This window comes from Mustela nivalis (assembly GCF_964662115.1).
Source record: "Mustela nivalis genome assembly, chromosome: 4".
NCBI lineage: Eukaryota > Metazoa > Chordata > Mammalia > Carnivora > Mustelidae > Mustela > Mustela nivalis.
Window position 1 is genome coordinate 26,873,368 of NC_139023.1, and position 16,295 is coordinate 26,889,662.

Genomic DNA, 16,295 nt, shown 5'->3' on the forward strand with positions numbered 1-16,295 from the left:
GATTCATTTATTCATTTTTTTCAAGTATTTATTGAGTGCCTACTATGTGCCGGATACTCAAAGTAAATGGTGAGTCAACAGTGAACAATTAGCTCTACTTGGTGGTTTTTGTTTCATCAACTCCTAAAAACCTCTTTGGTTTCTTCCCTTTTTTCTGAGCAGCTCTGCCACTGGCCTCATTTCACCTTTCTCACTGCCTGTAGAGCTGCCCTATATTTATTCTCCCACAGGCATATTTAAGAGAGACAGCCTACTGTGATCCATCGAAAACACAAATCCGGCCCTGTGGTTTCCTTTTGATAGCTCCCATCATGCACAGACTATTAAGGCCCTGCATGGCTCAGCCTCTGTCCTCTTGAGCCTCACTTTCTTCTATTGTGCGGTTCAATGAGAAACACAGCCTGCAGCCTTTTGCACTCACAGCCCCTATGTGCTCTTCCCCCCAGCTTAACCCTCTTCCCAGCCTGGTTCACTCTGTTGGTATTTCAAAATCCTACTTTCACATTACTTTCTTTGTCAAGCCTTCGTGGAAATCCAGCCCAGAGAATTTCACTCCTCCCTCTTAGCACATCTTTTCTTTGTGCATACTTCTGTCATTTCAGTGTAGTTCTGCATTATATTGTGGTCTTTTTGCTTATGTCTCTCTGTTATGGAACTCTTTTAGGACAAAGAACTTGGCTGATAAATATTTGTACTCCCAAAATAATAATACTCATTTTGTTTCTGGGACATGCTAAGCTGAGCCTGGAACCAGGGCCTTTGCACTTGCTGTTCTCTCTTCTAGAATACTGTTCTTCGAGGTGTTCACATGCCTTCTTGTCTCAGGTTACAGCTGATGTCACCCCATCAAAGGGGCCTTCCTTGATATCCAATTAAAATTAGAACCTCAGGCACTCTCCATGTTACCATGTTTATTTTTTTTAAGATTTTATTAATTTATTTGACGGAGAGAGAGATCACAAGTAGGCAGAGGCAGGCTCGCCACTGAGCAGAGAAATGAATGTGGGGCTCGACCCCAATACCCTGAGATCATGACCTGAGCTGAAGGCAGAGGCTTAACCCACGGAGTCACCCAGCGCCCCACCATGTTTAGTTTCATAGCACTTATGATCTAGAACAATTACTTGGTTTTTTATTGCTTTTCTCTCTCCACTCACTAAAATAAAAGATCTGTAAGAGTAGAAGTCTGTCTGGCATCAAAATGATTGGCACGTAGTATGAAATCAATACATATTCTTAAATGAATAAAATAAAAGAATGAATTCATTCTTTAGAAACATATTAAAAGACATATTCTGTGAGCTTTATGGTAGAGCAAAATCTGATCTTTGCTTTCTAATTAGATAGTAAGATTCTGGAATCCAGTTCTGTCGTATTCTTTACTGAACCAGGCCTAACACATGGCACATGGTATTTTGATGAGTATATTTTCTGTTGCCCATGTATTTCTCAGCAATCAAGTCAATAAGTTGGAATTCTGTCAGTGAAAGGATGTGGTGCTCTTTCTGTGGGAACAAATAAGATTCTAAACACTCAATCGTGGGCAAGGAGCTCTTTGGGCTGCCAGAGATAATTTATGTTCTCAACACCCAGAGAGCATGGCAGACGTCCTAAGGTGCAGCTAGCAGGGTGGAAACCCAAGGAGACAGGACAGGGGGTTCTGGTGGGTGTAGTTTCAGGGAGTAGCCCCAGAGAGCAGCCCCAAATCTCAGTCTTCAAATTAATTCAACATATCTGGCCTTTTGTAGTTGATGCATCCTTTTTGTGATGTCCAGGTCAGTTGCCGGTGGACTGCTTAAACAATGCAAATTAGAGCTCATCATTATTTTTGTATACTTAAAATCTAAAAGTTCATTTGGATTCAAAATGCACTGGAATCATCGCAAGACATTTCTGTGTCACATTTGTTAGTGAAAGATAAGAAAATGTAAGAGTCTTTAAATAAAATTTAAGTGGTAAACGTTGAAAGGTTATTATATTCAAAACTTCTCATTAATAACTATTAAGCATTCGTTAGTTAAAAATAAATAAGTAAATAGAGGTATCTGGGTGGCTCAGTCAGTTAAGCATCTGCCTTCAGCTCAGGTCATGATCTCTCAGGGTCCTGGGATCCAGCCCTGCATCGGGCCCCCTGCTCAGTGGGGAGTCTGCTTCTGCTATTGCCCCTTCCCTCCTTGTGCTCACTTGCTTGCTCTCTCTCTCTCTCCCTCTCTCAAGTAAATAAATAAATAATCTTAAAAATTAAATAAGTAAATAAATAAGATTTAAGGGCAGGGGAGCACCTGGCTGGCTCAGTGGGAAGAGCATGCAACTCTTGATCTCAGGGTCGTAAGTTCGAGCCCCATGGTGGTGTAGCTGTCACTTAAAAATAAGTACATAAACTTAAAAAAAAAAAAAAGAATTTGAAGAGCTAATCATTGAAAAGAAAACTTGTGTGGCCATTTCAAATTTAAACCTACAATTAAAAGTTACATTTAGAGAAGCAAGTTCAAATTTATAAAATATATTTGGGAGTTTTATACAATTTAATATTTATTCAAATAGAGGCAGTGTTTTGTTTTATTCTCTTCCCTTGTGTTTTGGATTTTATTTTTATCACACTTATGCCATAAATAAACATGTGCCTAAACATATAAATAGATGTGTGTGTGTGTATGTGTGTCTGTGTGTATTCTATACATATAGAATCCCAGTATAGATGCCTCAATCCCCTCCAGTTTATTTTAGTGACTAGCACAAATACCATCATTTTTCTGTGTTTGCCATGATGTAAGAAAAAGTTGGGACATGTATAGAACTTCTGAGAAAAGAGAGAGAGGACAGTGAATCAAGAACCATCTTGATCTGTACTGGGATTCTGTAGAATCCCAGAGGAGTATAGAGGACTAAGCATACAGGTCATGTAGCCTAGACTATGAATTGCTGGTTAACAACCTCAAATACTTTGTCCAGCCTTCTAATTAAATTAAATTAAAATTTAAAACAAACATTTTATTATCTAGGGAAATATAGGGCTTCCAATGATGAAATATTTCAGTTCTAATCTATGCTGTTTGAGGGCTTATAAATCCCAATAATATTATTTCTTTGTTCTTTCATTAATCTCAATTCTATCTTCAGTATCCTGAGTTTTGCACTCAAACGTATATTTGTCCACTTTGTTATAATAATACAGAGTCAACTCTTTGTCAAAAGTTAGAGGAGGAGAATTTTTTCCACATCTAAGTGACTCCCTTTTGCTGAGAATCTTTTCACTACAATGCATATTTGAAGAGAAAGGCTTTCTTACTTAAATCCCCTGCTTCTCTTTCTTGTATGAAAGTTCCATTTGTAGGCAGAAGCAGGAAGAGGGAGGGGGAAATCCTTCACAGGAGATGACCCTTGCTGGCGGTGCCCCTCATGCTGTCAATCAACCAGAGAACCATCTGTCCCACTTTAGATTTCAGGAGCCATCTTGCACATCTGCTGTGCCTTTTCTAATGTCACTTATAGAACCCACTAAAAGCTGTTAGATGAATTAGAGGAACCAGAATGCAGCTGCACATAGCTGATTTTGAATTTTTGCAGCTGGGTCCTACATGGTACTCTCAGTTTTGAAGTCATTTTTTTATGAGATTGGAAAAACAAAGAAAGTAATTCATTTTATAATAATAACTCCGAGGGTCTTAAAATTTTGTTCTCTGAAAGTTTAACATATATTTTTAAAACTCCCACCAAATGTTTAAAATTTAAGCCAACTGTAAATATTTAAATAATTATTCAAGAGCTCTTCTTAAGAAAAAGTACCACATGGGGAAAAAATATTTTTAAAACTGATTCAGGAGTTTCTGCACTCACGCTTGGGCAGTAGGAGCAGATGTACTCTGGACATGCAGAACAATTCCAATGAGTTGGTAGACCTGTATGTGCTGCCAAGATGCTCCCTCGGTAAGGGCATTAGCTGCACCAAAGACCATATGTCCATCTGGATGAACATGGCCAAGGTCGACAAGGTGACATGCAGGTTCAACAGTCAATTTAAAACCAATGCTATCTGTGGGGCCATTCACAGGATGATGAGTCAAATGACTCCAAGGCCAACAGCATCGTTTCAAAGAATTTCTGATTGGAGAGGATAATGGAGGTGGAATATTTCTTTAAAAGAAGAAAAAAAGCAAATACCCAAAGAAAGAGAAAGATTGATTCAAGAGCCAAGTACTCTCTGAGATGGAAGCAGTTTGGTATCTAGATGCCAGAAGTTTGCATGACTTGAAAGTCATCTCTCCAGTTTGTTCAGCTAAAGTATTTGGAGGCATCCATAATTCTTCTAGAAATCTGAAGTATTATCACCTTCAGGACAGTTTCCCTATATCAGCTTCAAAAGGACTGAAAGACACAGTATTTACTTAATTGTCTACGCAGGAAAGAATTTTCACATACTTACAATGTTATATCATAGAACTTAAAAAGCTTGCTGACCCAGAATATTAAACCATAGGAAATTAGTCCTAGCTGCATGCTATATACTCTGAACATTCTGTTCAGAGTTTTTCTCAGTATTAGCTCCTGCAGTATTTTCATATGCTTTTTTGATAATACTACATCAAAATTACTTACCCACTTCACCCACAATATTGTTCCTTGCAAGAAAAGGAGAAACTTCCATTTTCAAATCAACAGTGCCATGCATTCTAGGCTCTTTTAAGAAAGCATATTTAACAAAGTGACTTACAGGGGCACCTGTGTGGCTCAGTTGATTGAACATCTGCCTTCAGCTTTGGTAGTGATCCCAGAGACCTGGGATCGAGTCCCGCATCGGGCTTCCTGCTCAGTGGGGAACCTGCTTCTCCCTCTCCTCCCCCTCGTGCTGTCTCTTGCCATTCTCTGTCTCTTTCAAATAAAATCATTCTTAAAAAGCGATTTATATATGTAATAGAAAAGTGCTCTAATATTTCTTGGAAAGGCCTTTAATACAATTAGAAACCACAAACTCATCACAACATCTACCTGCTTACCTGCATTGGTGCCCATATATTATGTCTTTCCTCCTATTACTACTAGGATCTTCTGCCTGGGCTCCCATCCAAGACCAGCTCTATCCTTGTCGTTGTTAAGTAGATCCTATCCTCTCTTATTTGCTCAAGGATGTCTCCTTAGCAGTTCTACCCACTCTTTCTTCATTTATTGACTCATTTATGGCAACTCCCCCCCCCCCTGAAAGAACTCTCTATATTTCTGTCTCCAATTCCTGTTCTCCTAGCCTCTCTCAGACCTGCCTCAAGCATGCTTTTACCATTACCTAACCATGGCAAATGGCCTTATAAACACCCTATGATCTCCGTGTTACTAAACTGATTTTTTATTTCTCAATCCTTGTATTAGTTCACCTAAAGGAATCGACACTGCTGATCACTTCTTATTTAATTATTTTCTTCACCTGGTTTCAAAATATCTTTTACATTTTTTTTCTATCTTCAAGAACTCTCTTTGTCAGTCTCTTTTGCTGATTCCTCCTCATCTCTGTATCTTCTAAGTTTTGGGATGCCCTTGGATTCAGATCTTGGACATCTCAATGGTCACTTCCTAATCTCATTCAGTTTCAAGGTTTTAAATACCATCCGTACTCAGATAACTTCCACTTTTAGATTTCTAGTACAGACCTCTTCTTCTGGAACTCTAGACTCATATATCTGTGTACATATATCTACTTGGCATCTCAAACTTGACATCCTCAAACCAAATCCTGGTCTCCAACTCTACAACAGAAAAAAGAACCTCTCATTTTTAGTCTTCTCCATCTCACTTGAAAGTCATCTCTCAGGGTGCCTGGGTGGCTCAGAGGGTTAAGCCTCTGCCTTTGGCTCAGGTCATGATCCCAGGGTGCTGGGATCAAGCCCTGCATCTGGCTCTCTGCTCAGCGGGGAGCCTGCTTCCTCCTCTCTCTCTGCCTGCCTCTCTGCCTACTTGTGATCTTTCTGTCCAATAAATAAATAAAATCTTTTAAAAAAAAAAAAAAGGAAAGTCATCTCTCCAGTTTATTAAGCTAAAGTATTTGGAGGCATCCATAATTCTTCTTTGTCTCACACACTATATACAATCTCTTGCTAAATCCTATTGGTTATATCTTCAAGTCATTTCTATAATCTGATCCCTTCTCCCTAGACCCACCACCACCACCCTTGTCCATGTCACCATCATCTCTTGCCTAAATTCTTGCACGATCTTCTAATTGCTCTCCCGACCTTGCTTCATTTTAATCTCAACATCTCAGCCATATTGATCTTCTTAAAGCCCAATGCAGATATTTACTCCTTGGGACCCTCCAATGGCTTCTCATTGCTCTCCAAAAAAAAAACAAAGTCCTTACAATGGCAAACAAGACCCTGTGGCCTTTTTCAACCTTCCTTACAGAAGTCATATCCTCCTACTCTTTCTCTTACTTATTACACATCAGCAACACAGCTATTGCATTTTCTCAAACATCTTAAGCAGGAGCCCATCTTACGGTCTGTGTAATTGTTCCCTGCTTTGGGCGAGACATCTGAGTTCCCTTGCATATCTACCTAATTCAGTCTCTCATCTACTTCAGATCTTTGCTGAAAGGTCATCCTCTCCATAAGCCTTTCTTTATTATCCTGTTTAAAAATTGCAACCCCTCTGTGCCTTTTTTCTTACCCTCAACACCTTCCTATCAGTAGCATTTCCTACCCCCCCAACCCCTTGCCCATTTCCCCCCCCCCTTTCCATATCGTTACTATTACCAATGGTTTTACTTAATCCTTTTTTTTTTCCTCTAGGAAAACACTACGAGGGCAAGATTTTAATTTTTCACTGATATATCTCTAGTGCCTAGAAGTACCTGACAGGTACTCAACTAAAATATGTTAAAAGACCTAATGAGTAAAAGAACTACAGTCATCAATGAGTACCATATGCCAGAGACTGGATAAAGAAGGCAGAGGTTTAACAACAAAACACAAATACAAACACAGCCTCCATTGCTAAAAAGCTAAGTTCATCAGCAGAGATAGTAATCCTACCTAATGTTTGTCAAGCACTTAACTTTGTGCCAGGCATTGTTCTAAGAATTTTACATTTCATAGCATTTAATCCTCAAAGCAAAATAAGAGGCGAACCTTACTAAAATAATCTTTCACAAAGAGGAGACCCAAGCATGGAAATTAAGTAGCACACTCAATGTCATGAAGCCAGTAACCATTGATACCAGCATCCAGATCAGTCTGACTCTGGAACCCATATGCTTAACTAAGTAAGTATGCAATTGATAATGCAAGAAAATCACTACCATAATTAAGGGAAACCTAGGACATTATAGGAAAACATAACAAGGCAGGGTTTCTAAGAGAAGTGATTTTGAAAAACAAATGAATTAGTGGAAGGAAATACAAGGGAATCAGTGCATAAGGCAGAAAGTGCAGCCTATTGCACCAACATTTGGAAAGTGGGGTGCTTTGGGCATCCAAAAAATAATATTAGTTATACCTAGAGAGGAGAGTAGTAGACAGAAATGGGTAAATGGGGTATACAGAGGTCATACCATGAACAGTTTGTATGTCATGGTAACGATTTTGCATTTTTATCTTGAAGGCAGTAGGGAAGGCATAGATGGATTTTAAACAAAGAAATGGAAATAAGATGAGATTTGAATTTCAGGAAAAAACACTATCAGCTGTCTAGGTAATATTAAATTATAGGCAGGAAGAGCACCTACATTAATTGAAGCTCTTTTGATATTTTAAGGAAGAAAAGATGAAGGCCTGAACTGGGATGGCTGAACTAGGATGGCTGAACTAGGGTGGCTGAATCACTATGAAAAAAAGATAGAAAAAAAGATTGTGGAAATCATAAAAATGTATTTTTTATTTCTTTCATTAGTTAGTTGTTATTATTTTTATTTATTTTTCTTTTTTCTTCACTTTTTTTTAGTAATTTCTACACCCAGTGTGGGGCATGAGCGCACAACCCAAAGATCAAGAGTTGCATGCTCTACAGAAATACATGATATGCAAACAAACAGCAAACAAACAAAAATCAGAACAGATCAATGAAACTAAGAGGTAGCTCTTCAAAAGGATTGATAAAAGTGATAAAAAACCCTAGCCAGACTTTTCAAAAAGAGAAACAACCCAAATAAAAAAAAATCATGTCTGAAAGAGGAGAGATCATAACCAACACCACAGAAATACAAATAATTATAAGAGAATACTCTAAAACATTCTATGCCAACAAAGTCCAGGACCAGATGGCTTCCCAGGGGAACTCTACCAGGTATTTATTTATTTTAAAGATTTTATTTATTTGAGAGAATGAGAGAAGGAGAGAGAGAGAGCGCATGGAGCGGGGAGGGTCAGAGAGAGAAGCAAACTCCATCCTAAGCAGGGAGCCCGACTGGGGACTGGATCCTGGGACTCCAGGATCAGGACCTGAGCTGAAGGCAGTCACTTAACCAACTGAGCCACCCAGGTGCCCCTCTACCAGACATTTAAAGAAGAGTTAATACCTATTCTTCTCAAACTGTTCCAAAAAAATAGAAATGGAAGGAAAACTTCCAAACTTATTCTACAAGGCCAGCATTACCTTGATTCCAAAATCAGACAAAGACACAACTACTGAGGAAAATTACAGGCCAATATCCCTGATGAACATGGATGCAAAAATTCTCAGCAAGATATTAGCAAGTTGAATTCAACAGTAAAAGAATTATTCATCACGATCAAGTGGGATTTATTCCTGGGCTATAGGGTGGTTCAATATTTGCAAATTGTTAACATGATACACCAGATTAATAAAAGGGATAAGAACAATACAATCCTCTCAATAGATGCAGAAAAAGCATTTGACAAAATACATTGTCCATTCTTGATAAAAAAAAAAACCCTAACAAAGTAGAAATAGATAGAACATACCACAACATCATAAAGGCTTTATACAAAAGACCCATAGCTGATATCAGCCTCAATGGGGAAAAACTGAGAGCCTTTCCCTTAAAACAAGGATGTCCACTCTCATCATTACGATTTAACATAGTACTGGAAGCCTTAGCCTCAGCAATCAGATAACAGAAAGAAATTTTAAAAAAAGAATTAATAGGTATCCAAATCAGCAAGGAAGAAGTAAAAATTCCACTATTTGCAGATGACATTATACTCTGTAAAAAACCCGAAAGACTCCACTAAAAAATTGCTAGAATACTTGAATTCAGCAAAGTTGCAGGATATAAAATCAATGTTCAGAAATCTGTTGCATTTCTATATACCAAAAACCAAGCAACAGAAAAAGAAATTAAGGAAATCTATCCCGCTTGCAATTGCACCAAAAACAGTAAGATACTTAGGAATAAGCTTAACCAGAGAGGTAAAAGATCTGTGCTCTGAAAATTATAGAATATTTATGAAAAAAACTGAGGAGGACACAAAGAAATTAACAAGCATTCTATGCTCATGGATTGGAAGAACAAACATTATTAAAATGTCTATACTACTTGACTTATTTCACTCAGCATAATCTCTTCCAGTCCCATCCATGTTGCTGCAAAAGTTGGGTATTCGTCCTTTCTGATGGAGGCATAATACTCCATAGTGTATATGCACCACATCTTCCTTATCCATTCGTCCGCTGAAGGGCATCTGGAGAGAGTCAATTATCATATGGTTTCACTTATTTGTGGAGCATAACAAATAGCATGGAGGATATGGGGAGATAGAGAGGAGAAGGGAGTTTGGGGAAATTGGAAGGGGAGGTGAATCATGAGAGACTATGGACTCTGAAAAACAATCTGAGGGGTTTGAAGGGGCGGGGGGTGGGAGGTCGGGGTACTAGGTGGTGGGTATTATATAGGGCACGGATTGCATGGAGCACGGGGTGTGGTGCAAAAATAATGAATGCTGTTATGCTGAAAATAAATAAAAAATAAATTTAAAAAAATCTATACTACCAAAAGTAATCTATATATCGAACGGAATCCCTATCAAAACTACCAACAGCATTTTTCACAGAGAACAAAAAATCAATTTGTATGGAACCACAAAAGATCCTGAATAGTCAAAGAAATTCTGAAAAAGAAAAAACCTGGAGGCATCATGATTCCCAATTTCAAGCTCTATTACAAAGCTGTAGTCATCAAGATAGTATAGTACTGGTGCAAAAACAGACACATAGACCAATGGAACAGAATAGAAAACCTAGAAATGGACCCACAACCATATGGTGACCTAAGCTTTGGCAAAGCAGAAAAGAATATCCAATGGAAAAAAAGACAGTTTCTTCAACAAATGCTGTTGGCAAACCAGACAACAACATGCAGAAGAATGAAAGTGGACCACTCTCTTACACCATACACAAAAATAAAAATTCAAAATGGATGAAAACCTAAATGTGAAACAGGAAACCATTAAAATTCTAGAGGAGAACATAGCAGCAACCTCTTTGACCTTGGCCATAATGACTTCTTACTAGACATGTTGCCAGAGGCAAGGAAAACAAAAACATAAAGTGAGCAAGATGAAAAGTTTCTGCACAGTGAAGCAAACAATCAACAAAACTAAAAGTCAGCCTACAGAATGGGAGGAGTTATTTGCAAAAAAATGTATCTAATAAAGGGTTAGTATCTAAAATCTATAAAGAACGTATTAAACTCAAAACCCAAAAAACGAATAATCCAGCTAAGAAATGGGCAGAAGACATGAATAGACACTTCTCCAAAGAAGACATCCAGATAGCTAACAGACACATGAAAAAATGCTCAACATTACTCATCATCAGGGAAATACAAATCAAAACTATGATGTGATACCACCTCCACCTGTTAGAATGGATAAAATTAACAACATAAGAAACAACAGGTGTTGATGAGCATGCACAGAAAAGGAAACCCTTTTCAACTGTTGGTGGGAATGCAAACTGGTGCAGTCACTCTGTATTTGGAGGTTCCTCAAAAAGTTAAAAATAGAACTACCCTACTATCCAGCAATAGCACCATTATGTATTTACCCAAAGGATACAAAAATACAGATTCATAAGAATACATGCACCCCAATGTTTATAGCAGCATTGTCAACAATAGCCAAACTATGGAGAGAGCCCAAATGTCCATCAACTGATGAATGGACAAAGAAGATGTGATACACATATACAATACATGATGGAATATTACTCAGCCATCAAAAAAGAATGAAATCTTTTCATTTGCAATGACTCAGATGGAGCTAGAGTGTATTATGCTAAAGGAAATAAGTCAGAAAAAGACCAATACCACGTTATTTTACTTATATATTGAATTTAAGAAACAAAATGGATGAACATTAAGAAGGGGGGAAAAAAGAGAGAGAAACAAACGATAGAGAACAAACTGAGGGTTGATGGAGAGAGGTGGGGAATGGGTTGGTTGGGTGATGGGTATTAAGGAGGGGACATGTTGCAATGAGCACTAGTTATCATACGTAAGTGATGAATCTCTGATTTCTACTCCTGAAGCCAATACTGCACTATATGTCAACTAACTTGAATTTAAATAAAAATTTTAAAAAGTAAAAAATTTTAAAATAATATGAAGCAAAAAAAGAAAAAGAAAAAGTTGCATGCTCTACCTACTGAGCCAGCAAGGCATCCCCTACTTAGATATTATTAACTAAGTAGGAAGGTTCAAGGGCACAAGAGTGACTCCCAGCTTTCCAGGCTTGGTAGCAGTATCAGATAGTGGAAACACTGAGTGACAGAGAAAATAGTGGAGGGGGAGAAATTTGATGAAGGGCTGAGTTTTGGACATGGGGATTTTGCAATGTCCATAGGATACCCAAGGTGGGGGTTTGTAGTGAGCAGTTGGATATATATTGGTGTGGAGCTCAGCAAAAAATCTGGCCTAGAGTCATCAGGCCATTGATGGAATTTGTGTCATAGAATGTGCACATTTAAATGCACCAGTATTTAAAGCAGTGATTCCCAATCCAAAGATTTTGAGCAATAGATAGCCTCAGGATCTAAAAGTTTAAAATCTTTTTAGAATTTAGATTTAAAAATATAGATTCTGTGGAACCCCTCTCTAAATCTACTGAATCAGAATCTCCAGAAGTGAGACTGAGCGAGCCATACATTTTTTAAATTTTCCAGTTGCTTGTGCTGTGGCTAGCCTGCAACATGCTAAAAAGGGAAATGAGAACCATTGATCAAAATGATGGATAGAGAAGTCCAAGAAGTAATTAATAATAATAATAACTAACATTTGCTGTGTACTTACTGGGAGGCAGGCACTCTTCTAAATATCTTGAGGCAATATCATAGGAAATCCTCTCAACTCTGTCGATGGTAGGCACTATTATTATCCCCACCTTACTATCCTATTATTATTCTTCTCCATTTATTATTCCAAATGAGGAATTGAGCCACAAAGAAGCTGAATGATTTACTCAAGGTCACAATGGTAATTAGTGCTAGAGCCAGGATTTGAATCTAACCCATGCTCTAAATCAATGCCTCTCAAACTTTAAAGTGCTTTGAAACAAATCACTTGTGGATTTGTTTTAAAAAGTATATTTCTGAATGAGTGGGTCTGAGAATCTGCATATGTAACAAACTCCCAGGTAAGGCTAATGCCGCCATTCTTAGGATCGCAGTTTGGAGAGCAGCGGTCCACCATTGGTTCTCAACTTGGTTACATATTAGGATCACTTCAATAGATTTTTTTTAAGTAATGAGGCCCCTACCACAAACTAATTCAAGCAGAATCTTTGGGTGTGGGGTCCTGGCTGGGGAAGAAAATGGGGGTGGGGATGGAGCATTAAAAGTGACGGAAGTTAATTTTTTTTTTAAGATTTTATTTATTTATTTGACAGAGCTCACAAGTAAGCAGAGAGGCAGGCAGAGAGAGAGGGAGAGGAGGAAGCAGGCTCTCTGCTGAGCAGAGAGCCCGATGTGGGACTCGATTCCTGGACCCTGAGATCATGACCTGAGCTGAAGGCAGAGGCTTAACCCACTGAGCCACCCAGGTGCCCCTGAAGTTAATTTTTTTAAAAGGGGCAGAGGGATAGTGATCATCCTCGGTCATCAACCAAAGTGCGATTAATCAAATCAATCTAAACTCTGTGGTCTATGTCTGTGGTCTAATATTTTAAAAGCCACAATTTCAAACGATTTTTTAAATGTATTTCTAAAGAAAAAAGTCTTCCTGAGCAAAGATAAATAAAAGTAATTTAGAAAGGATGAAAACCAGCCAAGTATAAAGTCCAAAGTTGACAATATTCTAATGAAAGCAATAAATATTGATTATTTTCTTTCAAATACTTGTTCCAACTTTAAATGATAAATGCTAAGGCCAAACAATAAACTGTGAATGAATAAAATATGGGTGGTTCTAATTTTAGAAGACAGGTATATTGTCTATTCTGGAGACCATTAATCCATAAAACCCACATAAAATGTACATACCCACATACCCACATCATAAAAAACTTAAATTGCTCACCACTTAAGTTTAAATGTTGCCATTTTCTTCTAAATAACTGCAAACTAAACAGATATGAATATACAGACAAACCTGGTTAAAGACACAAGGGAGATTTCTGATAAATCTTTTAATAAATGTTGCTTGTCAGATCTACCCAAAATAAGTCATACTGTTAGCCAGACAAGGATTCGAATTATTGATTGTGGCTATCTGTTGCTATCCAGGCTGAGAAGATAGTGTTTCCTAGTTTTATGCTGTGGAGTGTTTTATGTTGTACAGTGGGTTCTCAACCCTGGCCATACGTAGCAATACTGCAGACTTCCTTGAACACCACTCTTGGACTTCTGTGGAAATTTTTTGGAACTTAAGTACCCAGCAGGAGAATGGGCCTACCTATTCTTTATTGAACTGATCTCTGGCAGATTGCTCTCCAGAATGGCTGTCCCAGTTGTGCTTCCAACACAACACATGGGGTTTCCTGTATATATCACCCCATCCCCGCCAACTCTTGGCATTCCCCAGCTTTCTAATTTTTGTCAATCTTTTAGATACAAAGTCGTTTTTATTTCCATTTCATTGACATTTGAAGGTAGAGTGCTCCAGGAAAGGGAAGTATGATAGGTTAATTTCCTAAGGATGCCTTAGGAATCTGGGCTTAAAACCAGAAATTTATTGTCTCTCAGTTCTGGAGGCTAGAAGTCTGAGGTCAAGTTTGGCAGCAATCCGAGGTGTTTCTTGTCGGTGCGTCACTCCACTCACACAGCTGTCTTCTTCCTGTGTTTCCACCTTGTCTCCCTCTGTGTGTCTGTCTCTGTGTCCAAATTTCTCCTTTCTATAAGGACACCAGTCCTACTGGATCGGGGTTCACCCTTATGATCCCATTTTATCTTGATTACCACTATAAAGACCCTATTTCAAAAAAAGGGGGGGGGCCTGGGTGGCTCAGTGGGTAAAAGCCTCTGCCTTCAGCTCAGGTCATGATCCCAGGGTCCTGGATTGAGCCCCACATCGGGCTCTCTGCTCAGCAGGGAGCCTGCTTCCCCCTCTCTCTCTGCCTGCCTCTCTGCCTACTTGTGATCTCTGTCTGTCAAATTAATAAATAAAATCTATAAAAAAATAAAGCCACATTCTGAGGTACTGGGGCCTGGGACTTGTATGTATTTTGGAGGTATGCAAATCAGGTCATAACACACACTGTGTTTATTTCCATGTGAAGCACTCCAAATTACTGAGAAGGTGGTGATACATTATATGCCAAATATGAAACCTGTTGAGTACTAGAGGTACTTAAAATTTAAAAATCAGACAATCTAGGTATAAAGTATATTAGTTTAGACTATTCGATAAGAAATGCTCAATAGTTTAAACTGCTCAATAGAGTAGTTTAAACCAATCATGATCCAATCACCACGTTAAAGAATAAGCTATCGCACATTGTGAAACATCTGCTTGTGCCATAGTACACATTTACCATTGCAGCTGCTGGCCTCCCTTATTCCTTCTTTTGAAAATAGGCAGTGCCCTGATTTTCCTTTGTGAAACCAAGTGCTGCTCACTTTCAGTTAGTATGGTGAGGCAGAGGTCGGTACCCCTCAGTTCTAGCCATGGGCCCACAACACAAGCTAGGCTTGGTCTACTCTGGGATTGTGGCTGGAAGTATTGGGGAAGAGGCACATGCCCTTTGCCGGGGTTGCTAAGCTGCTGGTGTCTCCTGGAGAAGAAGCCACCACAGAGGAAGGCAGAAACCGGAGTGGAAGAAAGAAGGATGTTGATACTATCTTTAGACTGCTTGAATCCAGCTGCACAGGAGTAGAGTCTACCTCTGGACTTTGCAATTTACCTGAGCCAAAAGGAAATCCCCTTTTAATCTAATTTGGTTTGAATTGGTATCTTATTCTTGCCACAGAAAGAGTCCCGATGAACCCTTGGACTGGCAGGGACATGTGCCCATGAGATACTACAAAAACAAAACAAAAACAAACAACAACCAAAAAACCCTGAAAACCAAGATGCAATTCACATATAGGAATATTCCATTTTTGGGTAAAAAATAAATAAGAAAAACAATTCTGGAAAAAAAAAGAAAAGAAAAACAATCCTGGAAGAATAGAAAAATAGATACAAAACTGTTAGAAGTGATTATCTCAAAAAAAAAAAAAAAGAGGGGTGGAGTTTCTCTTTGACGAATGCACACAGGGGATTTTACCTTCTATATGTTTCCTTATTTAACAAAATTTTGGATAATTAGAATATATTTATTTTTAAAAAGAAATATGATAGTGAAAAACTGGGAATAGCGTATCCCACAATAGGAGGTGGGGGATAATTAAATAGATAATGACTCATCCAAACAAAAATGATAATTAAGAAAACATGTTTTTTAACATTTAAATTCAATTATTTAACATATAGTGTATTATTAGTTTCAGAGTAGAGTTTAATGATTCATGAATTGCGTGTAACAGCCAGTGCTCATTGCGTCACGTGCCCTCCTTAATGCCCATCCCCCAGTTACCAGATCCGCCCACCCCTCTCCCCTCCAGCAACCCTCAGTATGTTTCTGAGAGTTGAGTCTCTTATGGTTTGTCTCCCTCTCTTTGTCTTAAAAAATCATGTTTTTAATGAATATGTGGTAATATGGTATGATGGTCACTATCTTACAGTAAATAAAAAAGGTGGCATGGAATTGGAACATGAGGATCCCAGTACTGCAGATAGAATAATGGAGCGCTTCACCGTAAGTTATATGACCTTTGGCAAGATTATCTCTCTGAACTGATTTTTCATCTGGAAAATGTAGAAGATGCTCAAAGGACCTACCTCACAAGGTTGTTCTGAAGAATAAATTAGATAATTA